This window comes from Phacochoerus africanus, chromosome 3, assembly GCF_016906955.1.
Source record: "Phacochoerus africanus isolate WHEZ1 chromosome 3, ROS_Pafr_v1, whole genome shotgun sequence".
Lineage (NCBI taxonomy): Eukaryota > Metazoa > Chordata > Mammalia > Artiodactyla > Suidae > Phacochoerus > Phacochoerus africanus.
Window position 1 is genome coordinate 117,822,192 of NC_062546.1, and position 25,950 is coordinate 117,848,141.

At 37.6% G+C, this 25,950-nt stretch overlaps 1 non-coding gene and 1 pseudogene across 1 annotated transcript; both read right to left on the bottom strand.

Moving 5' to 3' along the window:
- Nucleotides 1-6,283: 6,283 nt before the first annotated feature.
- Nucleotides 6,284-6,390, bottom strand: LOC125123855 (U6 spliceosomal RNA). The gene has a single exon (XR_007134224.1). It is a non-coding gene; the product is annotated as a U6 spliceosomal RNA (small nuclear RNA).
- Nucleotides 6,391-19,110: 12,720 nt separating this feature from the next.
- LOC125121947 (calpain small subunit 1-like) lies at nt 19,111-24,536 on the bottom strand (annotated as a pseudogene).
- Nucleotides 24,537-25,950: the final 1,414 nt, after the last annotated feature.

The following is a 25,950-nucleotide window of genomic DNA, read 5'->3' on the forward strand; positions in this document are numbered from 1 at the left end:
AACAAACTTAGGTAATATATAATCTCAATTTACTCCAAACACTGAAATGATTGGGTAGATTAAACTATCTTCTAAAACCATGCAGAGAACTTGGTAAACATCTCTGTGTTGGACTAAATGAAAAATGAATGTCTTAGTCTGAAAAGTGTGGAGTCCCAGAGGAAGGATCTGAATAAACAGAAAGGAGGAATATTTTTCATACTGCAGCCCTGGGTTGCCTGTATGAATACAGAAGTGCAGGTCCAGCTCTGCATCCCCAGCTCTGTGAACTTGAGGGAACTTATTAACCTTCCTGATTTCTACTTTCCTCAACTATCAAATGGCAGTTATAACACTAAGTTCCTAGGGTAGATACGATAAATAACACATAAAATTCGACAGAGTCTGGTTCTAGGTACTCAGTCAGTATAAACTAACAAGAATGACAATGATGTTGGGGGGGGATACCAGTTGAGAGTGAGGAGCAGTTGATCTCCTGGCAGAGTAGACAAAGCAGGGAGATAAATTCCAAGGCCAAATTCAAGCAAGAATAAAGCCTGATTTGGGGATTAAGGGTCCTGCGGCATTTTCTGAAGTTAACTGATTTCAAATACTTTCAATCTACCACTCTTTGGTGCTTCATTTGTCTGCAAACTGTGAGGTTTAGGGGCAATTGCCTGACTATCATGCTTTATAATACACACTCCACAGAGGAGATGAAACTCCATGAAAGGGAGTAAATTAATTTACAGTGTTTTTCCAAGGTATCAATGGCTTATTTTGAGACACAATTATTAAAATGATAATTGGCTTCTGGCAACTAGAAAATTGGAAGGAAAGAAATGAATTATAAAAGAATGGAAACTCTGTGGATCATTTTTATTCTTCCAAGTAGTTTGTGCTACTTAGCAGCCTTCGGAGAAGCAAATCAATAATTATTATTTAGAGCTTCCCTCCAGCTTCCAGTGCTTTGGGAGCCTTTGCTCTATCAGGGATCCCTGTAATTTCATCAATATGGTATCATTAGCACTCCACAGTTAGCAATTAACCTTTATCCAACAAGCTCAGTTATAGCTTGAGGAAAAAACTGTCAGTCACAGGGAATATGCTCAGATTTCAGTGGTAGAGCTGGCCTATTTCAGAAAGATGAAACAGCTGTTGAAGTTAAGAGTTAGAACTAGAGGAAGAATCGATTTGTAAGAACCAGCTTCCTGTTTTCAAGGCAACGGGAGGAACCAAGAGGATATCCGTATCAATCGTTTTTAATTTTGGTAATAAGTAAAGTGCACCCTTACTCCCAGCAGGGGGCGCCATAGCGTTCTGGTTTCTTACAGGGCTCATTAAAGACAGCTCCATTTTAGATACCTATTAGTCTTCCAGTAATTATACCACTACATTTGTAGCACGCTTTCCCACAGTTATGTCAAATGATCCTGACAACAACACTGGGGATTAGTGATAACTATGTCTTTTATTCTGATTAGAAAGTGAAGTTCACTAAGGTCAAGTAAGCTGCCGTTCCTGCCACAGCTGTTATGTAGCACCAAGCCCTGGTCATTTTTACTCATTTTCATGAGTACTTTTGAGGAAACACATATTCCTGGATCCTTGCCCCAGATCTACCAGTAAATTTCTGAGTGACCTTGAAAGTTCCTATCTGGTCCTCAGTGTCCTCAGCTGTAATAACAGGGGGTTGGTTCAGTGGATGTTCAGCTCATTGCTAGATATGAAATCTATGATTCTGGACATCTCCAAATTAATTTTGCATCTCTGCAAGAGTACTTTATTATTAATTATTGATGAAATGACATCATAATGTCCCAGTCATTGTCCTAGAATCTATTTTGTAAGAGTAATGGTGTTTTTAGTAATATGAGCACCCTCCACAGCATTTGCCTTTTACATCTTTGCAGAGAGTATTTTGTTGACTCTTTTCAAAATAGTGTCCAAGATTTACAGATTATACTTGTAGTAATACTATTAATTTCCCCACTAGATCTAAAAAATTGCTTCTGACATGTATTATAAGTAACTGGAATGATTTAAGTAGTCCAAACAAAATAATTAAGAGATGGATGGAGTAGGGATTCATGCATGCTGTTTACATTAATGTGAATTGGCTGGCATATAAAATGTCATTAGCGAAGGAGAAAAAGATTCCAGAGACAGGTCTACAAATACTCTATGTATTTGATGAAAACATTCCAAGTAGAGAAAGAAATGCCTCACTTTAATTTATCATAGGCTAAATTAAATATAGAAAGAAATAACAGCTTTTGTTAAGAAGATTAACTTTTTGTTTAATATATAGGGATAGTTGGTCTCAAAGATTAAAACTGAATACAATCCAGTAAAGAAACAGTGATTTTTTTTTAAATCCAGAAAAGTCTTTGCAGAGAGAAAAATGAGAAAACACCCTATGAAGTAAATTAAAAACTCTGGAGAATGTTCCTTGGTTTGTCTAAGCTCTTGAAGAAGAATTCTAGAGACCTTACTCCTTTATCTCACTAGAGGTAAACTTTAAAGGGGGTTAAATTCTCTTCAGTTCTATGTTCTACTTACAGCCATGAAATCTGAAAAGGATTTAATGGCAATGAAGAGGTTTGGAACACACTGATTGCTGTAATTGAGACATTTTATTTTATTTGTCAGCAGAAATTCAACATGTTTTTAATATATTCATATTACTAATTTCTTTTTAGTTTGTGATTTTTTCTATTATAGTTGATTTACAGAGTTCTATCAATTTTCTACTGTACACCAAAGTGACCCAGTAAAATATATGTATATATTCATTCTTTTTCTCAGGATAACCTCCATCATGGTCTATCATAAGTGACTAGATATAGTTCCCAGTGCTATATAGCAGGATCTCATTGCTTATCCATTCCAAAGGCAATAGTTTGTATCTATTAACCCCAGATCCCTAGTCCATCCCACTCCCCCCCCCGCCCCGGCAACCACAAGTCTGTTCTCCAAATCCATGAGTTTCTTTTCTGTGGAAAGTTTCATTTGTGCCGTATATTAGATTCAAGATATAAGTGATATCATATAGTATTTGTCTTTCTCTTTCTGACTTACTTCACTCAGCATGAGAGTCTAGTTCCATCCATGTTGTTGCAAATGACATTATTTTGTTCTTTTTTATGGCTGAGTAGTATTCCATTGTGTGCATATACCACATCTTCTTAATCCATTCATGTCAATGGACACTTGGGTTGTTTCCATGTCTTGGCTATTGTGAATAGTGTTGCAATGAACATAGGGGTGCATGTATCTTTTTGAATTATAGTTTTATCTGGATATATGCCCAAGAGTGGGATTGATGGGTCATATGGTAGTTCTATACTTAATTTTCTGTGGTACCTCCATACTGTTTTCTATAGTGGTTGTACCAACTTACATTCCCACCAACAGTGTAGGAGGGTACCCTTTTCTCTACACCCTCTCCAGCATTTGTTATTTGTGGACTTCTTAATGATGGCCATTCTGACTGGTGTGAGGTGGTACCTCATAGTAGTTTTGACTTGTATTTCTCTAATAATCAGTGATGTTGAGCATTTTTTCATGTGCCTGTTGGCCATCTGTATATCTTCCTTGGAGAAATGTCTATTCAGGTCTTTTTGCCCATTTTTCCATTGGATTGTTGTTTTTTTTGCTGTTGAGTTGTATAAATTGTTTGTATATTTTACAGATTAAGCCCTTGTCAATTGCATTGTTTGAAAGTATTTTCTCCCATTCCATAGGTTGTCTTTGGGACATTTTATTTTAAATGAAGGCAGATACTCTGATGATAACTTTCCATGAGTCATTTATTCAAAATTCTGTATCACTTCTGTTGCAAGTTTTAATAACGATATGTACATATAGGTTAACAATTCCTTTTTTTTCCCTACTACTGACATGCCAACATTGTTTTTCCTTCTCTTTCACATCAAGTATTATATTATACCACTGTCATCATCAAAGTTCTTATTAGGAGGATTTAAAGTCCTTCTAAAAGCAAACGCAAGCAAGCTCCATAATTTCAACAATGAATGTAGAGAAAAAATAACTATCATAGAATTTAAGAAATGTAATAGTCAGTATATGTATATATATGTATGTTTATATATATATGCAATTCCTTTAATACAAATCTCTCTATGACCTTGGTGCATACCTCAGTTAAAAGTAGAACCACACTACTGTGGTTGAATTTGGAGTAAAGAGCATAGAAGCCCTATCTTCCCTCATTCCCAGTAGAGGTCACAGAGATACTACCAGAGTTTGAAAACCAATGATGCAATCCATGTCCTTTCCACTTTTTACACATCAGGAAACAGAGGCCCAAATATGTGAAATTTCTTGGCCCTAGTTACAGTTGTGCACTCACCCACCCAGGCTGGGCCTCCTCCCCAGGTTCAGTGATGAGATGATGGCAAAACTCTTTCTCTCTGAAGATCCAAAGTCCTGCCTCCCAGTCACCAGGCTCTACTGATTTGGCCGTTGACCTCACTGAATTGATGTGTTCTTGTCCTAGCATAGGAAAGATAGTAGGAAATATTAAAACAGGCAAAGGAAGAGCAGATCTTCTACAGGATACTTTTATTTCTACAAAATGACTCCAGGTGAAATCCTCCAGAAATAACCAAAGCCTTCAACTACAGAAAATAATATAGAACAAAAGCACTGATAAGAACTACAAAGAAAGGCAAATAGTAAGAGAGATCCACTGTTACACCGGGCATCTACAGTGACATATTACCTAAATACAAGAGGGAACATTTGCAGTAGAATAATGCATGTTTTACTACTGCCATCCTTTTCAAAAATTTCCATGGAAGTGCTTCTAACAGCTATATTACCAAAGCTAGTAAAGAGAAAAAGACAGCAATAATTAGAGCAGAAATAAATGAAATAGAAAGTAGAAAAACAATAGGAAAATGAAATGAATTTGCTTTTTAAAAAAGTAAACAAAATTGACAGACCCTTTGTTAGACTAAGAAAAAAAGATTCAAATAAACAAAATAAGTAATGAAAAAAGAGACATTGCAATTGGTGATACAAAAATGAAAAGAATAAGAGACAATTGTGAACAACTGTATACCAATGAACTGGATAACTTAGAAAAAAATTGGGTGAATTCTTAGAAACATACAACCTTTCAAGATAAAATCATGAAGAAATAGAAAGACTGAACTTACCTAAAACTAGTATGGAGACTGAACCAGTAGTCAAAAACCTCCCAACAATTAAAAGCCCGGGACCAGATGGTTTCACTGGTGAATTCTACCAAATATTTGAAGAAGACCTAACACCAATCCTTCTCAAATTCATCCAAAAAAATTGAAGAAGAGGGAGCACATCTAAACTCATTTTACAAGGCTAGCATTACCCATAAGCCAGACAAAGACAGCATAAGAAAAGCAACAACAACAACAAAAAAACTACAGAGCAATATCCTTGATGAATATAAATGCAAAAGTCCTTAACAAAATACTAGAAAACTGAATTTAACAGCACATTAAAAAGATCATGCACCATGACCAAGTGGGATTTATCCCTGAGATGCAAGAATGTTTCAACCTATGAAAGTCAATTAATATTACATGCCACTTAACAGAATAAAGGATGCAAATTACATGATTGCATCAATAGATGCAGGAAATATATTTGGCAAAATTCAACACCCTTTCATGATAAAATTGTTCAACAAACAAGAAAGAAATTATTCAACATAAAGACCATGAAAAGTCTGCAGCTAACATTACACTCTATAGTAGAAGAAAGAAAGCTGTTTTTTGGTTGTTGTTGTTTATTTTTTCCTTTTTTGGCCACACCCACAGCATACAGAAGTTTCCAGGGCTGGGATAGAACCTGAGCCACAGCAGTGACAACGTCAGATCCTTAACTGGCTGAGCCACCAGGGAACTACACAAAGTTTTTTCTCTAAGATCACGAAGGCAAGGATGTCCATTCTTTTTTTTTTTTTTTTCGCCTTTTTGCCTTTTCTAGGGCTTCCCGTGGCCTATGGAGGTTTCCAGGCTAGGGGTTGAATCGGAACTGTAGCTACCAGCCTACGCCACAGCCACAGCAATGCACAAGTATCATTCGTATCTTTCTTTCTTTCTTTCTTTCTTTCTTTCTTTCTTTCTTTCTTTCTTTCTTTCTTTCTTTCTTTCTTTCTTTCTTTCTTTCTTTCTTTCTTTCTTTCTTTCTTCTTCTTCTTCTTCTTCTTCTTTCTTTCTTTCTTTCTTCTTTCTTCTTCTTTCTTCTTTCTTTCTTTCTTTCTTTCTTTCTTTCTTTCTTTCTTTCTTCTTCTTTCAATATGGAACGCTTCATGAATTTGCGTGTCATCCTTGCATAGGGGCCATGCTAATCTTCTCTGTATCGTGCCAATTTTAGTATATGTGCTGCTGAAGCGAGCACTCAGTCATATTTCTGTACAACTAACAACCAACTATCTAAAAGGAACTTGGGAAAACAATCCCATTTATAACAGTGGTACCTCATATTATACTTCATGTTTTTTGCTTTTGTTTTTTTTGGTTTTTTTAGTGGCTGTTCTAGGATCTCCAACATATATCTTTAAGTTATCAGAGGCTGCTTTCAAATATTATGTAACTTCACATACAGTGTAACAACTTATAACAGTATGCTTTCCTCCCTGGAGTTTATGTGCTATTTTTGTTACACACTTTGCTTCTATATATATTATAAACTCCGCAATACATAATACATTGTTACTACTTTTGCTTTAGACAATTATCTTTTAAAATGGTTAAAAATAAGAAAACGTGTCTTTTATATTTATCTTCATTTTTACCATATCTGAGTAGCTTTACCTCTTTGTGTAGATCCAGATTTCTATCTGCTGTCATACTACTTCAAACTAGAAAGCTTCCTTAAACATGGCTTGCAGTGCAAGTCTTTGGCAATGAGTTTTCTTATCTTTTTCTTTTCTGAATAAGTCCTTATTTTTATTTTATTTTATTTTATTTTATTTTATTTTATTTTATTTTATTTTGCCTTTTTAAGGCCACATTCGGGGCATATGGATGTTCCCAGGCTAGGGGTCAAATCAGAGCTGCAGCTGCTGGTCTATGCTTAAAGAGGAGAATATAAAATCGTATGTTATAAATTGTATATAATTTCCTTTTTTACAAACTTATACATAAGAAAATGTCTGGAAGAATATATATTACAAAATTATATAAAGTGGTCATATTATTGTTTTTATTTCTTTTTCTCAGTTGTATTTTCTAAACAACTTTTTACATTAAACAAGCATTATTAGTATACTAAAATAATAATATTATATACAATATTAAGTACTAAAGCAGTTGCATAGTATCCACTTGGCTTGGTTTATGTTTTCCAAACATAACCGTGTGAGTGAGTTTATGTGAGTTCTCGTTGTTCTTCCTGAGGAACAGAGAATTATATTCAAACATTCCCTTCCTGGATATAATTTTAATTTGTGAGCCCTGCCATCTGTGTGAGGCTTGTTGCATCATTCCTCACTAGAGGTTATTGTTCAGCCTTTCAGCTTTGGAATAATTACCACAGAACTAACCTTGAAGTTATCACCTCTGATAGCAAAAGAAGGCAAGGTCCTGGGAACCTGGATATTTTCTAAACCTGCATGGTGAAAGCCAGAGAATCCAAAGGAATGAGAATGGGGGTGAAAATATTTATCAAGCTAAAACCTCATTTCAAAAGGTCAGAAGCCCGTGTGAGTTCATTAGGTTTTAACTAACTCACTAAGGCCTTACCCATTATCACGGTCTGGTTCAGGGAGAACGTTAAATGAAATGGTGACTTCAGTCAATAGGGCATGTCCCCTGTCTTGAGAGAGAGAGCAAGACAGGGAGGGAGAGAGGAAAGAGATAGAGAGAACACAGACACAGAAGAAAGCCACCCGGAGCCACAGACACTGACACAAGGGTCTTGGGCAGGCAGAGTTTACAGAGATTTCATTTTTAATTTTTAAGACTCAATCCAGGAGTTCCTGTGGCGGCTCAGCAGATTACGAATCTGACAAGTATCCATGAGGATGCGGGTTCCAACCCTGGCCTCGCTCAGTGGTTTGAGGATCTGGTGTTGCCGTGAGCTGTGGTATAGGTCACAGATGCGGCTTAGGTCTGGCATTGCCGTGGCTATGACATAGGCCGGTGGCTGCAGCTCCAATTGGACCCCTAGCCTGGGAACTTCCATATGCTGTAGGTGCAACCCTAAAAAGCAAAAAAAAAAAAAAACCAACCAAACAAAAAAAACTTCAAGACTCAATCCAAATTCTGATCTTCCTAAAATTCTCCCTAACCTCTCTTCTATCGTCATTGTCATACTCTAGTCTTCTTACTATCAGGGCTGGCTATGTATGTGATACTATCTCAGTATTACTTTGAATTGATGTCTTCAGTATTTTACTTTGGTTGTTACTTTTGTTTTCAGTTTTATCACAAAATCATTTCGTATTAAAATTTATATAAGTAACATTCAAATATGTATTCATCAAAATGCAAAATAATAAAAATTCACATTATTGAGCACTTACTATATGTCAGGCATTTAAAAAAACTTTACAGGTACTTATTTAATTCTCATAACAACTCTATGAGGTAGCTAATGTTTTTATCTGCATTTTGCTTGAGGAAATCAGGGTACATAAAGTTTAAATAACTTGCCCAGAATGTCACCAGAGCTAGAACTCTTAACCTCTATATTACACTATTTCTCATTAACAAAATAATATGAAATAAAAACAAGGATGTCTATGGGAATGGTACCTACACAATTATATTGAGACAGCCCTGCCTCTGTTATATCTGGTCATTTGTCTTTCTGGAACTTTATATATTCATTTTCAGGTTCATTTACATGCATAAGCACTGGGTGTGAATCTCACTCCATAAACTATACAACTTTATGTATCTATAACTGAACCTAATTGGTCTTAATTTTTCTTATGACAGAATATATATATACACACACACAATATTTTTTATGGCCAAATCTATGGCATGTGGAACTTCTTGGGCCAGACATTGAATCCAAGGTATAGCTTCGACCTACACAGCAGCTACTGCAACACCGGATCCTTTAACCCACTGCAGTACTCGGGGATTGAACCTGTGTCTCTCTCTGTAGTGACCTGAGCGGCTGCAGTCAAATCCTTAGATCACTGCACCACAATGGAATCTCCTTTCTTAATTCCTTGACATTCTTTCTTGTGTTGTGTGTAGGTTCTACAGAGTACTACATCATGAGAACCATATGGGACCACCATTCTGAGACACAGATTAGCATTTACAAAATTAATGCTGTAGAGACAGGCTTACCTGATCTCATGGTGGTGGAGGGAAGGTCTCAGGACCCAGGCAGCATCTTGTAAGTCCTCACTGGTCTCTGCTTAGGACTGCCTGTTCTGAGCCCTGGACTGTGTTTGAGGATGAAGTCTGCAACCCATGCATGCATAGAGTCTGTCTTCCTGATTTCATCATGGCCTGTTCTTCCTCCTAGGCAATTCAGCCCCACCTCCACTCAGGCTGGCATTCGTCAATACTCCTGAGATCTTCTGAAATCCTTAAGAGATCCCAAGTCTGGATTGTCCACTCTTGCAAACCAGAATGGTTATGATGCTCCTTTTGACCGCAGCTCCATCCTGCCCATCGAGATTCCCAACCTTCCTCATGAGTAAGTCAGCGTATCCACTGGCTTCTTGGTTTCACAGACTGGAGGGTAATTCAAATCTTGTAACTTTAATACTCTCTCTGTAACTACTTAAATTCTGTTGTAACCAAGCAATATAGCCATGAGATTACCTTATGAGAAATTTCCCCATCACAGTTGACCCACTCCTATCACCACCACACATAGGTTACCAGATTTTGTGTGGAGCAATGTTTTACTCTTCAGCTGAACTAACATTCTGGGATTTGAACTGCTGAAGAAGCCACAGCTTACTTCTCTGAAGCTTATTTTCCTCCTCTATTTGATCTACTCCAGCTTCACCACATGGGTGTGGCAAAGATGGACATTCCATTCCATTTTTCTTCTTATCTGTTACTTTCTTTACATGATAGTTCAGTTCCTTTCTGCACTGGCATTTACCTGTCACTATGCTTTCTGAGATCATGAAGTACCCAGGGAAGAAACCAAGAGATCTAAAAGTGTTATCTCTCCTAGAGTGAGAGAAAAGTTTTTCGTGGGCTTATTATATAGGAATTACATGCTAATATTCCTTTTTTTATGATTATGTTTTTTTTTCTTCTTAATTATAATTATTCCATGTATATTTATTTTCATTCATTCACTCAACAAATACATACTAAGGCTAATACTTTACAAAATGTGTGCTTGGTGAAAAAAAAAAAACAAAACAGAGTTTATATTCTTTGGGCCATTTTTTTTTTTTCCTTCTGCACCTGTGGCATGTGGAAGTTTCTGGGCCAAAGACCAAACCTGTGCCACAGCAGTGACTTGAGTGGTCTCAGTGACAATACTGGATCCTTAACCTGCTGTGCCACAGGAGAAGTCCAGAGTTTATGTGCTCATGAAACTTATAGTATCATAGAAAAGGAGAAATTAACTAAAAAAAAAAATGGAATAACCACACTTATTAATGTATTATTCCAAAGCGAGATACAGTTTCTGAGTAATGGGAATAATAATTGAGAAGGAGTAATGAAGAAATTTAACAAAGACAGGAATAGAAAGGAAGGCTTCTCTGAGGAAATTATATTTAAACTAAATTTTTGTAAATATTTTTCTCAGTCTCTTACTGTGTTAAATATGTATGGCATTTCAGCTCAAAATCATATATAGTCAGATAACATCCCTACATTTGCTTTAGAAAATTTAAAATATTGGAAAAGAAAACCTAACAACATATAATATTTCAACATATGCTAAAAAGGCTTTGATAAAGTTTGTATAAGACTTGAATATTTCTCATTTAGATTATTCCTCAGTAGTTTTGGTTTGTTTTATTTGCTTTTTGTACATTTTAATATTTTTATTTTCCTATTGTATACAGGAGCTTTTAAATTACATTTTGTAATTGTATAGGAAAGTTATTGAGATATATATATACAATTTTGCCTTAGGCACTGTTTTATAACTAATTTGTAAGCACTAATTTTTTTTGGTTAATTCTTTTGGATTTTCTTCATAAACAGACAGTCTATTATATCTTTATCTTGTCATATTGCATTGATTTAGGCTTCAAGTACATTGATGAATTAATAGTGATAACAGCAGAAATGTTACCTTTATTACTCAGTGTAGTTGGAAGGAATTGTAAGGTTTCACCATTACATGTGAGGATTGTGATATGATTCTTTCATATAATCTTTATCAAGATGGCATCTATGGCAGCATCCTTTTGCTATCTATTGAGGAATCTATTATTATCAAGAATGGGAGTTGCCTTTTATCAAATGCTTTTTAATATATGAGGTAACCATATATTTTTCCTTTTATATCTTATAAAGTAGTAAATCACCTTAATAGATAAGCATATATTTTGTAGCCTGCATTTCTGAGGAAAGGTCTCCTTTGTCATGAATTATCAGCCTTTTAATATTGAAAGAGTCATGGAGATTTTGAAAACCTGTGACTGAGTTTGAGCTTCCTGTAGGTACCTAACTCTGATCAAGTCACTTAATTTTCATTAGCTTTAGTTCCCTCAAGTGTAATATAAGTAAATTCCACCCTATTCACAAAGTAGCTGTTAAGATTAGATGAAATCATAAAATTCTTATATAATAAAAAAGTTGTGTAATGTCATTTATGACTTAAGGTATTCAAGAGAACTGAGTGTTTATTCTTATATCCCCCAGATGGTAAGCATGAGCCACTTAGTGTACCATTAATGACGATGAACTAGTGCATGTATTTTTCATTTTATGCATTTCTCCCTTTTTTCCGGTGGCATTGGCTCCATTCATTGAAGAGATGAGGAGCCCAAGACACCCAGGACAAGTTAATTTTCCCTAAAACTACATCATTGTTGTAAATGCTGTCATGGCTTTGTTTGAGGGTTCGGGGATACTAACCAAGAATTCCTGATTAGTAGTTCCTGCTACTTCTTCAAGAATAAAGTCTCTGTTTTGATAGGTAGAAAGAAAATGGCCCATGGGATGATGTTGTGAAGTTTGTCCACTAGATGGCATTATGAGCCTATCAGAATTGTTTTAACCAGGCATTTATTTACCAGTTAAATACTAATTAAAGAAAGATATTAGCACATGGAAATTAGTGATAATAGCACTATCTTTGAGAAAGCTGTTTGTCTCCTTTGTTTGAATGTCAGCTAAAGGTAGCACTAATACAAAGCTATCTAGAGACAATGTTGTTTAGCCTTCATTTCAAAGTAATCACCTCCATAAGGAAAATAATTACACTATAGCAAGTGGAACAGATACACTCCCAGAACAACAAAAAGTCAGTGAGAAATTCTATCCAAAAAACTAAACATATTTTTTGTTCTCAACTGAATTGCCTAAACTCTTTGTGAGATAAATGAATTCCAAGAGAGTTTAGATAAGTATATCAATGACAAGATTAAACTTGGCTTTGAAAGGAAGCTGGGTAGGATGACAATGCGGAAATAATTTTAGGTTTAACTCAGAGAGGGCTGCTTATTTTGTCATCTCTTTGGGTTTGCATTTGGCAAGAGAACACTTAGATGGATGGAATTCAGATGGTAATAATAACAAATACTATAATGATTAAATCTCATGTTAATTCATATTAACTATTATGACAGGAAGTAACTGAACTTAAAGCTAGGACTTCTTTGTTGGGGACACTGATCATAGCATTTACTCACCCTAAACTAACACTGGCTTTCTGATTTATTCTATTGCTCTCCTATAATCTCATGTACCCCCTCCACACATCTTTACTTCTTCCCATATACCTTTGCAGGTTTCCCCAATGTTCAAAAGTAGAGCATCCCTATGGAAACTTCTGCAAGCCACAGTGGTGTAAAGCAAAGAGGCAATTACCCTAGGACATATCTTGCTAAAGGAGGCACAAGGTATATGATGATAAACCTTATGTGCACACATACACTTCAAAGCCATGATGGCTTATTGCTGAGCGTGGTTCTGGGAAAGGAGCTTGGCTGGGCCACTCCCCCTGCTCCCAGTGTCTGCTGCCTCTACCAAGTCTCAATGCAAAACAAATGCGGGACACTGTTTTTTTGTTTTGTTTTGTTTTGTTTTGTTTTGCATTTTAGCATAAAAGCCCATATTCTCTTCGTAGTTCTATAAGAGAAAATAGATACTAATACAAGTCTTTCGTCAAAGCAAAGTGGAATAATTTGAACTTTCAAAAAGAAGGGGATACCTGCCCACACTCTCATACTATTCTAAAGAATGAAACACTTCTACTTCTCTTAAATCACTTGAGAAAGAAAAACACTCCCAACTTGGAAATTCACACTACTCGAAATGAAATACAGGGGTCTGTGGGTACCATTTGGGATCAGGGGTAGAAATACTGTCCCCAGTACACACATATCACATCAGCTGTAAGTACAGCCTGTGGCTTGTCCTCGGTCCTACTTTGAAAGTCCTCAGTATCCTATATTTGAGATGATTGATCACAGGGATCTCTTTACAACGGTGAAATGGTAGACCTTTCATCAGCAATGACTCATAAGTCATAAACATGGACATGCCTGATAAGGGAGAGACCAATTTCTAATGGCCACGGAGTCTTAGGAAAGAAGAAAAAGAACTACCCCAAAGCCACAGGGCATCGCAATCCATTATCTAGAGCCGAGTTCTGATAGAAGAGTTCATAGATGATAAGGATACTAGGAAAACATATTTAAATCATTTCCCTGGGTCAAAATTTTGGCTTCAAACTTTATTTCACAGTCCTGAGGAATTCTGTCTTCACAGTCAGTAAATGGTCAACAGTTAAGGCATGCCACACTCCTGACATCAACCCAAATTCAGGTAGAACAGTAAGTGTTGAGTCATGCTGACTACGGGACAGCAATTCAGGGGGGTGGGAGAGAGGATTCCTGCCCTCACAGAAGTCATGTGAATAACAATAGCTTCATTCTAGGACTGGAGAGCTCTCTAGGTTCCTAACCAATAGGAGAGACAGAAGCTGGAACTGCCCCCCTTTAATTCAGTGGGAGAAAAATGTTTGGAATGTTATTTGCACAGCTCTGACCTCAATTCAATAGGACATGCCCGGGCAGGTGAGACAGAACCCACGATTCTGCAGGTAGAAGTCTCAAGGGTATTCTTTTAACATTTCAATTATAGGAATTCTTATCATGGGATAATGTTCTCATCTACACAAGGTGAGACTATAAGATAATGTGATTCATGTAACAAAAACAAGCGTTAACAGAACCAGTGCATTCAGATAAATGTGGGCTCTTGATTTGAATTTTGGAAATAGCCAAAATGTAGGTAGCTTGAAGGCAAGCAAGGGAGAGAATCTCTTTAAAAGCTGAATAACTGGAAAGATTGAAGCTGCAGTGCTCAATCTTTTTTTTTTTTTTTTCCCCACATAGGAGCTTCTTTTGGTTTCACAAATGAAAACTGAGGTGAGGGTAGCTTGAGATTGTGAGTCGTTATTTGTGATTCAATCATGTGTGTCTCCAAAATTAGACATTCCATGAGAAAGAATGTCCAACTTGGATAATCAATTCGATAGACCTCGAAGAGACTCTGTACATGACAATTAGATATGCTAGTTGAGGATGTCTATATCTAAAGTATTGAGATTTTGAGTCACATTCCATCATAAGAAATTCCAAGGAGCCTCTGAATTTATCCTATTTCTTCTGGAATTTGATTGTTTAAAAAAATAAAATCCTATGCTTGAGATATATGGTTTGAGATTACTTTTTATTAATGTGAACTCTGCCTTATTCCTCCCATTTAGGATAACTGGATTTGGTTTATAGGACACATGAGAAAAGAAAATTGATAAGCAACCTTTGTTAGGTTGAGATCTTCTACAGAGAATTGACTTAGTTTGGTCTCCATCTTCTCCAGTGACAAAAATCACATGATTAGGATTAACGGTGCAAAATGAATGATTTGAATTAGACAAAGAAAAGTTTCTAGACAAAACTCTGAGCCTTCTGCCCTGATGACCCAGGAATAGGAAATGTGATATATAGCAGCCTATCCAGAGAGCTTTAAATTCTATGTTGCCCATTTTCAGGAGGAATATTGACTTTTCCACTGGAGTGTCACCATGAACAGTGTTTATAAATTTCAAGCAAGTCACATTGCTTATAGAGCCTGAGAACTTGGCAGTCTCAATCAAAAATATAGGCTAAGGATATCTGGGAAATCAAGGAATGCCTTCCTTGCAAATTTTAGCAAGTCTTGATGTAGCTTTGAGTTATATATTACCTATATCATCTATTGTAATTAGCCATATATATGACCTGTAAGTATATATATGACATATATGTACACACAACATATATGCATTATATGTATGTGTTACCTATGTGAAAGGGTATTTGGAAAATTTTTTTCTCAAGAAAGTATTTCTATAGATTTGCACATGATTTTTTCTTGCTCCACAATTCTGTATTTCTCTTCTTATTCAAAATACTCTTCTATATAAAAAAGGGACTAAAATGTGATTTTCTTCCACACCAAAGGAAATTAGACCATCTATATTATAAGTGTTTCTCTCATTTCATCCTAAGACAAAGAACCTTCAGGAGCAGGAGTGAAGAGGCACCTGGAAAGAGGTACACTGGAAAGAGTCTTGAAATGTGGGGTCTAGTTCCACTTTTGCCTCTGAGCAGTTGCGTGCCTTTGGGCAAATCACTTGACCTCTTAGGGCTTCAGTTTCTTGGTCTGTAGAATGTGGAGTTGAACCAGAGATTTTAAAGGTGGTAGGTTTCTACCCAGTGTGCACTGTAGAATCACCTAGTCTTTGAGGGAGGTGAGTTCCTTGAAATAGGTGGTGGTGTTTTGTTTTATTTTTTGGCCATGCGCCTGTGGCATGCAGAAGTTTCCAGGCCAGGGATGGAACCCTAACCACGACAGTGACAATGCTGAATCCTTAACCCACTAGGCTACTAGGGAACTCAGTGATGGTGTTTTAAACCAAGAGCTAACCACAGAACATGGCACATAGTTAAGGTTGCCAGATTCGGCAAGTAAAAACACAGGATGTTTGGTTAAATCTGGATTTTAGATAAACAATAAATACATTTTTAACATGTGTATGTCCCATATATCTATCTGATGATCCTACACATAATAGGAAGTCAAAGTTTGTTTGTGGAATGAATGTACATCATTAATGGTGGGAATTTTGAATAAAGAATATTAAATGTTAGGGGGTTTGTGTTTCAGTAGTTCTTCAGTCATACTACCTGAGGAGCTTCTTGTTCTTTTTTTTTAACTTTATCAGCTTTGATTGGAGTACTTTTTCATCCTTTGACAAGAAGGATAGAATGCTTTAGGCTGTGAGTAAAATATACCTCCATAAAATAGCTCAAGCAATAAGGAAATTTATGGATTTAGTTGAAAGAGGTCTGGAGCTAAAATGATATCATAAGGACCCAAGTATTCCCATCATTTTTCCGCTGAAACATCCTGGGTGTGTTGGCTTTCACCTTCGTTTTGTCCCTATGGTTATAAAGTTCTGGTGCATCTCCATAGACCGTGCCTTTGTATAAATACATTTAGAGGAAAACAGGTAACACAGTCCTGAATTACACATGCCTCTTTAACTAAAGGGAAAGAAAAATCTTTCCTATGGACTTCTACCCCCAGAATACTTCCTCTTCAAACTCATTGGTCAGAATTGGATCACGTGTCCATGCCCTCACCCACAAGGAGGTTGGAATGCAAATTTCAAATGTTTTGCTTTTCCTGGGAGACTGGTTCTGAAAGGAAGGAAAAGTGGTTGAGAATAAATATTGTTGAGGCAACTGTATCATCCTTACGTATCACATCTAAGACAAGTCTTTTCTTTTAAATGGCACCAGTACACGGATGGATTCTTGGCTGGGGGGCCCGTCTGAAGGAGTGGTGAACATGTTACAGTTTTAGGTGTCACTCTCTTCAAGGGTTATGTTTTAAACCCTGACCCAAAAACAGACACATCTGTGTTGGTCCCAACATAGCCCTTTCAATGTGTTATCCTTTACCCAGAAGACTAGAACTTCAAAAGTTCACAATCACTTTCCTTTTTGCCCAGAAAAAAAAAAAAAATTAACTTGAAGCATGCCTTTTCTTTTCCCCATTATTCACCTCAATTTTTCATCCTAAGTATATGGCACAATATCCCATTGAGTATATGCACAAAAATCTTAGGAGTTCCTATTGTGGCTCAGTGGAAACGAGTCTGACTAGAATCCCTAAGGATGAAGGTTCAATCCCTGGCCTTGCTCAGTGGTTTAAGGATCTGGCATTACCATGAACTGTAAGTGTAGGTTACAGATTCGGCTACGATCTGGTGTGGCTATGACTGTGGCATAGGCTGGCAGCTGTGGCTCTGATTCGACCCCTACCCTGGGAACCTCCATGTGCCATGGGTGTGGCCCTAAAAAGACAAAACAAAAAAAAAATCTTAGAAGAGCTGGCAGAATCCTCAGAAGAGGGTTTTTTTTTGGTTGTTGGAATTCATCCAAATATGTTCATTCTTAAGTATGTTCTTAGAAGTAAAATAATACAGATAATAATTTTCTTTCAATTGCCCAGGAGTGCCCGAGATTCTTAAAGCACTCTGCACGCTGGTTTTAACCTCCCATCACTTTGGTCAGGTGAAGAAGGCCAATATGCATGTTTCAGTGTGGGGAATACTTAACTAGTCTCAAGACCTGCAAAAGAGGTTTGGCCCTGATTTTCACACAATGTTATATGCTTTTGTTCACCATATAAATGGGGTGTATAACTGGGGTAAATTCTTTCACAGTTCTCCTAAAGCACAGATATTAAAGTGTATTTTCCCAAAGCCTACATAAAATTCCGAGTGGTGTACAAAATAAGTTTTAAATGCTACATGTGGAGGAAAAAAGAAAGGAAACTAGTATTTAATAAATAGTTTTGTCCTTCCAGACATGAGGCAAATGTCTGACATCTTTAATTTATATAATCTTGAAAACAACTTTTTGAATTATTTTACAGGCTATTGATTCATCCAAGGTTATACAATCTAATGAACATCAGAGACAGACTGAGGATTATTGCCAAAGACCACTTCTGCAAAGGAAACGCTGTGCAGTTTTTTTATAAATATGCACTTGATAAGGTAGTTTTTTTCTTAGTCTATCTTTGACTGTCTATTAAAATAGAATTTCTGTTTAGGGTTGAACTGTAGAGCAGGCTTTAAATCCAAAACAGCACTCTCATGATCATTAGCAGGATTTCCAATCAGAGATATTTTCTTCAGAAAGATTTGCACATTTTCTCCTGTCCACCAGTAGGGATAGGCATATCTGGAATTTACTGAATTATGCATTCCAAGCAGAGCAAATCAATCATTAATTACTCTCAGGAAGAGTGTTCAAATTTCTCTTCCTTCTTTGGGTGATGGGTTAGAATAGTGAAAAATGAAACAAAAGGAAAACCCTGGGCATTTAGTATCTGATTCAGCATCCCATTTGTTACAGATCCTTTAATTTCTACACTACTTCACCCTTTCCCAAGAGTAAAGAAGGGGAAGGCTATGGATTTGGGTATTGAGAGAACAAGTCACCATTCAACTTTCCTGACCTAAGTAAATCTGAATTGCAGCACAAAATAGCACACTCTTAGAATCTCAAGGTGTATGCTAGTTTTTCAAAAAGGCTTTGAGGTATGCGTAAGAGTTTATACTGACTACATGAGACAGCTGGGGTACATTTATTTCCTCCTGGGCCTGGAAGGCTGGGAGTAGAATACAAAGGTGATGGAGCACATGGGCCTGTTATGGCCTAGAGCTGGGCTGCCTAGGTGGTAACTGAATGAGTATGCCAGGGTGTATAGGGACTGAAGCGATCCTCCCAGAAGTGAGAAGGGCCCTTGAGGGTATGGCAGGAACACAAGTGTTGGGAATGGCACAGGTACAGGAGAGGGGTTATGGAGTGGATGTGAGATGGGCATGCAGAGGTGGCGTGAACCTTGCAGGGCATGCTGAACCATGTTGAGCTCTGGTGTTGATTGAGAGGCTGGATGCCAAGGACTGGGAGAACAGAAGGGCCTGTGGGTCTGCAGGACCCATGAAGATGTGACTGCAGACAGGATCATCCCTGGGAGAGATGGAAGAGTCCAAGGTAACTCCTACATGAGGGGATGAGGGGGCAGGTGGCCAACTCCCATTCAGGAATACATGGTCAGCTGCAGCCACACCTGAATGTTCCCCTGGATTTGTCCAGGGCCATCTTTGTCAAGAGATTTGAAGGCATGGAACAGGGAATCTGGTCTGACCAGGCAGCTGATGAAGTTGTGAAAATCCATGTTCCCTCCATCAGAGCAGGGTCAGAAGATCGTGCTGTGGAGATGCTCACTTAGGTGGAACCCTGCTATCTTGAAGGCCCCTGGAGTTCACCTCTGCCCACTGTCCCTGAATGGTCAAGGTCACACTGTTTGCATATGGCCTGCCATTTTTTGATGTTATTCCACAAGTACTAGAATTCCTGGAAGCCCAGCTAGCTGAGGATGTCATTATCCATCACCGCCATTGTGCTGCGACATGTGTCATTGCCTAAACCATCAGTCTCCAGATCAGGATGGCGGGTCACGACTTTTTGTGGAGTTCTGTGGTCTGCAGCTAGCTGGGCAAAGAGCCTCCGGAACTGCCAGACCTTCTCCCTCTCTTTGGCCGGCTGGTTGGAGTAATAAGTGAGAGTGGGCGAGGCTCTGTGTTGTACTGGTGCAGCCGTGGAGCTGGAGGCGCTAAGGACTCCGCCAAGGATGCGCTCGTTTGGGTGGTTTCCTCCCACTGCCTCCCTCCTTCCAGAATGAGTTAACCAGGAACTGGGCTATGACTCAAGATTCTGTTTCACTTGCAGGTCTGCTGGTCCTTGGTCTGTGCAGCTCTGCAAGTGTTGGGTTTTGGAGGAAGGCTGTTTGAGAAACGCTAAAGAAAATTAAGCGGCAAACTCAATTATCTCTGGACAAAAGAAAGAATTTAAAGGTTAAAAAAAAAAAAAAGAATCCAGTAAAAAACTTATTGCCCAAAGATTCTCCTACAAGTCATGTGGGTCTTCATCTTTCTGTTTCCCAGTAACCTAGACATAGTATTTAATTTGCTGCTTTATGGTAGAAAATTCATTGATTCAACAATGATGTGCTCCACAGTAATTTCGACAACTTTTTAGCTAAAACCAGAGATGGCTATAAGAGCAGAAATAGAACTGTAAATGGGGATAAAAGACAGAAGGTGTTACTGTGGAAAAGAGCCAGGTACCAAAATTTGAGAAAAAAGAAAAGAATAAATTCTAAGGGATTTATTACTTAGCATGCTAGATCATCCTCATACTGTCCTATGCACTTATTATATAAACTGAACAGTTGGGCCCAAGGCCCTTGAACAGTCTCCTCATTTTAAAAAAAGTGTCTACATTTTTTTGTGCATTTAACAATGTCCAAAGAACCTGTGAGAAATGTGTTTTTGAATAGAGCTAATAATAACAGGGAGTATTAAAAAGTGGGATATTGGTCCTTTAAAATGGTTTTAAGCCGAAGTCATCTGCTAGCATATGGATTTCAGTTTTGCTACCCTAAAGAGATGGCTTCAGATTACATTACTTAAAAATTTTAGTTTACTCTCTGAACTCTAATTTAATATTAACTTTCGCTTAGAGGAATGTCTTTTGAAATCCAGCCTGAGCCAAAGGAAAACTTCCGATGATGGTTCCCTTGCCGAGGGACCATTCTTTGCCACCCCCCCCACCCCTGTTCCTGGCTTGATGCTTCTTGTGCCTAATACTAATTTGTTTCTGAACTCAGAGGGGGTTAGGGTATGATCCATTCTTGCTCTAAAATCCCAGCATCACCTAGAATTGTGGACCAGGCAGACCTACAGCAGACCTGCCCCTATTTGCTATTGGTGTCAGTCCAACTCAGACCAGAGAAATCCTCTGATCAGGGACAGGTAATCATTAAAAGTGTATTAAAACTAGGCTTATATCCTGGTTCATTAAGAGGTCACACTGGCTTACAAAACTAAAAGGAGAGATTTCCTAATGTCTCCTGAAACCAGGAAGAAGCCTGACTCTGACAATCCTAAACATATGGATTACAACTGAACACTCTGTCATCCCAATATTCAGAAAACTGGTGAAAGATTTTCTGTTTTCATCCCAGTGTTGCTCTCCTGAAGACACAGAGTCTCAAATCGTACAGGTCTCATCCCTGAATTTTTTTTACATGAACTTTCAGCCAAACAGCTGGTAAACAGGTTTCCTTGTCTTTTCAAATATTCCCTTTGATCGTTTATTTCTCTGCTAGTCTAACCTCTTAGCACTTATTTCTTCAGTGAGTGTAAGGATTAATCTCCTTGCTCCTACGCTATTATGCAAACCTATAACACCCCTAAAATGAAAACCACAGTGCTAGGCTTGCTATCATAATAAAGACTTTCGAGTTGTCATAAAAAGACTAATTTAGTCTCTCTAAATTAATACAAGACACTAATAATACATTTAGAAAAGAGGCATTGCCATTTTCACTCATTTTCCCTAATCAGTCTTCAAGTCTTGCATCTGTTTTCTCCATGTTCTCTTTCTCTCTCCCTTCCTTCCTTCCTTCCCTCCCTCCCTTCTTTCTCTCTCTCTCTCTTTTTCTTTCTCTCTCTCTCTCTTTTTCTTTCTTTCTCTCTCTCTTTTTCTTTCTTTCTTTCTTTCTTTCTTTCTTTCTTTCTTTCTTTCTTTCTTTCTTTTTCTTTTCTTTCTTTCTTTCTTTCTTTCTTTCTTTCTTTCTTTCTTTCTTTCTTTCTTTCTTTCTTTCTTTCTTTCTTTCTTTCTTTCTTTCTTTCTTTCTTTCTTTCTTTCTTTTTCTTTTCTTTCTTGTTGTTCTTATTGAATTTACTCCATGTTTTCTTAACCAAAGTATATCCTACTAAATCTGGGAAGCAACCAGGTTAAGCTTTAGATTCGTGTTTCTCTCTTTTCCTTTCCAGTGTATTTCTCTGATTGTCCCTTATTCATTTCCCAGAATGTTTAATACCCATATAATGCAGAGAGCTCAACCATGTTCCCTAATGGATTCCTACATGTACATATGGTACATATCTTGAAACAGCTTTTAATTTCATATAGCTGTGCAGTCAGCTGCTGGTTTCTACTGCTTCTAGAAACCTTGCCAGACCATCTGCAGACCTCTAATTGTACTTCTGACCAGAGGGTAACTGGCAGGAATGAAATATGTTATGACTGTATTCAACAAAGTTTCTTAATTCCAACACCCTAATGTAGAAGCAATACCAACTGGCCTTCAGAAAAGAGACAGAGGTTAGCAAGACCCCTGCTTAAGCTGCAGTGGTGCTTCTCTGAGTCAGCAAATACTGTTGACACTTAAATGTACAGGAACTCAGACCCTACCCAAATACAAGCCATGGGCTGGTTACAGTAATAGAATTGGGTATGTGAACAATACAGGAAGGTTTTCTAGATGCTGGGCAAACCTTCTTGGAATCAGGACCAATTATTGTGACTGACTTTGGGAACATAGTAAATTAAAAGATCAGGTTAGGTAATTGCAGTTTTGAAATTCCCACCAGAAGAAAATACTTACTAGACTGAAGGAAACAAGTTAGTTTAGCTGACCTTCTGAGTGGCAGGTGACCTGAACATGAGGGCGTGCAGACACCTGTGAAGCCTTTTAGAGCAACATTGGTTCACCTCATGTGAAAATGGTTGTCCCCTTCCTGCTCGATAATCTACCCCAAAGTGGCATGATTTACATATAATCACAAATGAACTTTTAACTTCTGCAGTTCTCTATTCCTACCCTCCTATGCATTTAGTTATGTATAACTACATCACTCACCTCCTTATATAGCCACCCACCCCATAAAGAGATGTTTTTGGGGAAAGAATGCACATTGTGCACACATGCTGTTGTTTTTGTTATTTTGGGAGAGCCTAAAGCTATTGCATTAGTTGACAGGGAACTTCACATTTTTATTGTGTGAGTAGGATGGTAGATAGAGTGAAATGTGGGGGTGTGCAGGACAGGAAGGCAAGGAAAATTGACAGCGAATGGGTCCCTCGTTACCTGAGACTGGGAAGGGAACTGATGTTATTTGGAAAGTTTGAGTGCAGAGTTCCTGTCGTGGCACAGTGGTTAATGAATCCGACTATGAACGATGAGGTTGCGGGTTCGGTCCCTGCCCTTGCTCAGTGGATTAACAATCTGACGTTGCCGTGAGCTGTGGTGTATGTTGCAGACCCAGCTCGCGTTGCTGTGGCTCTGGCGTAGGCCGGTGGCTACAGCTCCAATTCGACCCCTAGCCTGGGAACCTCCATATGCCTCGGGAGCGGCCCAAGAAATAGCAAAAAGACCAAAAAAAGTTCGAGTGCAAATTCCAGAGATTAGTAGTTATATGATGGAGATGTAGATATGTATAGATACAGTATTGGGCTAGCCTTTTTTTTGTTTGAAAATCAGTTTTATTGCAATATCATTTATGTACAATATACTGCGTCCATTTAAAGTTCAAACCTCAATGTGCGTGTGTGTGTGTGTGTGTGTATATATATACACTTGTGAAACCTCTGCTACAATCAAAGCAAAATATTTCTATTGTTTCCAAAATTTTTTCTTGCTTCTTTTCTGTCCATCCCTTCTTCTACCTTTAGCCCCAGTCAAAACAGAGCTGTTTTTTTTGCATTTTTTCTAGACTTTTATACAAATGGAATGATACTCTTATGTCTGATGTCTTACCCTCAACATGATGTTGACATTCGTTCATTTTGTTGTGCATATTAACAGTTTCTTTTTATTGTTGAATAATATTCCATTGTATGGGTGCAGCACTTTCCGTTTCTCCATAACTTGCTGGTGAACATCTGGATTTGTTTCAGTTTCTGACTATTGTGCATAAAGCTTCTATGGATGATTTGGGGTTACTCTGTGCAAAACTGCTGTAAATACTCGTGTACAAGTCTTTGTGTGGAAACATGTTTTTATTGCTTTTGTGTATGAACTTGGGGGAGTGGAACATCTGGGTCACATGTTTAATTTTTTAAGAAATTACCAAAAAGTTTTTTCTGAGTGATTGAGCCAGATAACATTCCCATAAGGGATGTATGAGAAATCCAATTGCTCGGCATCCTCACCTATATTGCTATTGCCCATCATTTTAATTATAGCTATTCTGATGGATGCGTAGCAGAATCTTAAGGTAGTTTTAATTTCCATTTCCCTGGTGATTAATGTGGTTTACAGCTCTTCATGCAATTTGTGTACTGTCATTAGTGAAGTGTCCATTCAGTTCTTTCACTCATTTTTTAATTGGATTGTTAGTCTTATTATAGAGTTATAAGGGTTTTTTAGTCTGGATATAAGTCCTTTGTTGAATATATGCTTTGCAAACGTCTCTTACATTCTCTTGGTTGTCTTCATTTTCTTGACCATGTCTTTCGAAGACCAAATTTTTATTTTGAAGTCTAATTTAATGATATTTTCTTTTATATCTCCTGGTTTTTGTATCCTATTTATGAAATTTTTACAAAACTCCAAGTCCGTAGAATTTCTCCATGGTTTTCTTCTAGAAATTTTGTAGTATTAGACTTTACATTTAGACCCATGATCATTTTGAGTCAATTTTTGTGCAGTTGACTTTTTTTTTTGGCATGTAGACAGCAGTTATTCCAGCACCATTAGACATATATATATGGATCTATTTCCAGACTCTATTCTGTTTCATTGTTCCTTATGTCTATCCTTATGTCAATACTACACTGTCTTGATTTTTGTAGATAGTATAAATTCTTCTTACACTATCAAGTTCCAGATTATTCTTTTTTGAAATTGTTTTGGCTATTCTAGAGCCATAAAATTTCCAAATAAAATTTAGAACCAGCTTGTCAGTTTCATAAAAATATTGGCTGGGATTTTGACTGCACTTCCTTTGATTCCACTGGTCCCTTTGGGTAGAATTGACATCTTAATAATTGAATCTTTCAATGAAACTATGAATTCCAATGTTCTATGAGTCCTACTTGTCATGTAGATTCCCTGAGTTTTTCAACACAATACTCATGCCATCCGTAGAGTACAATTTTCTTCTTCCTTTCTGCTTTTATTTGCTTTCAATATTTATCTTGGTTTCTTCCCCCCACCCTTTTTTTTTTCCTTACTCTCATTTTGTTTGGTAGTCAATCTTTGACTTCATTGTGATAACCCAGTGCCACGTTAAAACCCTGACCTGGAGAAATCTAACAGAAATCTCAAACTAAGGCCAGGACTAATGGCAAGGCAATAGATGATGGATGGAGTAAGGAAGAACAAAGAAAGATCCTGTGAAAGTATATAGTTAGCTAGAGTTTGCTATATACTTAGCTGAAGCCTATTAGCTAAGGCCTGCAGTTTTAGCCTTGCTCTGTCATTGCCCTTGCTGACAGAGTCAGTCCCATTGAGCTCCTTTTGAGCTGGTGGGAAGACAGCTGTGAGTGGACCTCTATTAGCTATGGCTGGAAAACTCTGTGGGCTTTAGAACAATGAGTGGATTTCAAGTGAGGAGGCCAATGTCAGCCATAGGCAAACATACCCGTCCTTTCTCAGTTCCCAGTTCCCCCTCCTCTGCATGTCCTCCCAAGCTGGAAAAGCAGTCTCTGTCTCCTTGTTTCAGTTTCTGGACACTTCTTTCTTCTGCAACAGTATAGCCTCACCTTCCAGAGGCCTTTCCTTCCTCCCCTATAAAAAGCTCTCAAGAAAGATCTGAACCTCCTTCTGTGATTAAATGTTGTTCTGTCCTCACATCTTGCCCATTGTTAGGTCTTAACAAGGTGTATCTGAAGATGTTTTAAGTCCCAAACAAAGGAAGACA